We start from the raw sequence: 1,852 nt of genomic DNA on the forward strand, positions 1-1,852 counted from the left end.
GCGTTGTAACATGGTCTGCCTGCGGTCAGCACGGGAACATTCGTTTGGTCTCAATAGGTCGCCTACACACAGATACAAATTGTCCATAAGTGTCAAAAAAGGTAAAGCATGCAACAAGGGAAGCTTTGTTGAAGCTTCCTTATGCTCACGTGTGCTCTGTCTGCAATAGGCACGGGAGCCTTCACTTGGTCTTGGTAGGTTGCGTCGATGCATATACAAACGTTCTACAGGTGTATTCAGAGGTAAAGCCTGCATCAAAGGAAGCTTCCTTGTATGCACGTGTGAGGCTCGTAGCATGAGTTGGCACAGGAGCCTTCACTTGGCCTTGCTAGGTTGCGTGTAAGCACAAGCTAACGCTATGGAAATACATTCAGAGGTAAAGCATGCAGCAATGGAAGCTTCGTTGAAGCTTCCTTGTGTTCCCGCGTGGGGCTGGCTGTTACCAGCCGCAGCGAGGTGCGCTGCAACCCCATTTCAGGCTGCCTCGTCTCAGCAGCATCCAGGCCTGAGCACAAGGCGCAGGATGCCTCATGACAGGGAAAGGAGGTCATCTGCCTTTGGGAAACTCTTGATTTAAGACTTCACCTATATTGCTGCTCGCCAATTCCCTTGCGAAAGGCCAGCGAGCAAGCGTTATACGTGGTAGCACCGCATGGTTCACCCGGGCAGGTTTGGGCACGGGTCCAATCCCAACACGGTTGGCATCAATTTTTGGTGAAAGGAAAAAACCACAAGAAAATTAAAAAGCTTTATTCCACTCATTTATTTATATTAAAATAAAACCCATTTCCTTTCTTAAACAATATCTCTTTCGATTTCAGCTGTCCCCTTCAGCAAAATTGAGGTTAATTATGAGCCGCTCACAGAGAAGGGGTCGACGCACGGTCTGGAGCCTCGGCAAGCAGAACCCAGCTCTCTTTCGGCATCCAATCCGGTGGAAGTGCATTCTCTCCAAAAAATAATCAAGAAGAATGCCTTCGGCTGTGTCGTCCTACGCGATATGATGGGCGCAGCGATGCAGAGGGCGTAGAGTTCCCTAGAGTTAAATATCCGCCTACAAATGCCCCAGACGAATTGCAATTACTTTTGGCGGCCTCCTTATTAGAACGGGACCCTTGGCGATGGCGTCCGCCCTTAAGCAAAGGCTTCACGTTCCCGGAGCAAAACAGGTCCATGCAGGCCTTTCCCGATGCGCTCCGTTGCAGGTTTATCCCACGGTCTGCAAGGGAGCAGGCCGTTGCAGAATTACGAAAACCTAAGCAAGGGAAGCTGTCGATAGAGCGCTACATTGAGAATTATAACTCCTTGGTGAACCGAAGCCCTATGCTGGATCCGAAGTTGCTCTTTAATTGGTTTGTAGCAGGGCTGTCCTCCGCAAAGAGGCAATCAGTAACCGGCTGGGCTACGGACAGGTAAATGAGGGGTAAAAGCGTGGAACTCACTGACATGAGGGTGTACCTTCGCAGAAAAGAAAGGAAAAATACCCATTCCACAGCCTTAGCCGAAAGGGAAAAAAGCGGGGCTGAGAATGATCCTTATTTGGAGCCAGTGGATATTTGGGATGTCAACAACAGAGCAGCCCAGAAGGGGGCTAGAAGCAGTAACTGACAGCAGCCAGTGAACTCAACACCCAGAATGAAAGAAGGAGATACCGAACGGCGTACTTGCTCCGTTTGCAATAAACAGGGTCACGTCCTTCGAGATTTCCGGCTTATGAAAACAATTGGAACCAAATATCGAAAAGCGTCGGCATGCGAACAAACAGAGCAATCAGGGAAACGCCCGGCTCATCACTCAACGTGCGGCGCAGTGATGAGGCCAGATGAAATAACCGCCGAACCCGCAGATCCAC

Source organism: Eimeria mitis, genomic scaffold, assembly GCF_000499745.2.
Source record: "Eimeria mitis Houghton genomic scaffold, Emh_scaff2359, whole genome shotgun sequence".
NCBI lineage: Eukaryota > Apicomplexa > Conoidasida > Eucoccidiorida > Eimeriidae > Eimeria > Eimeria mitis.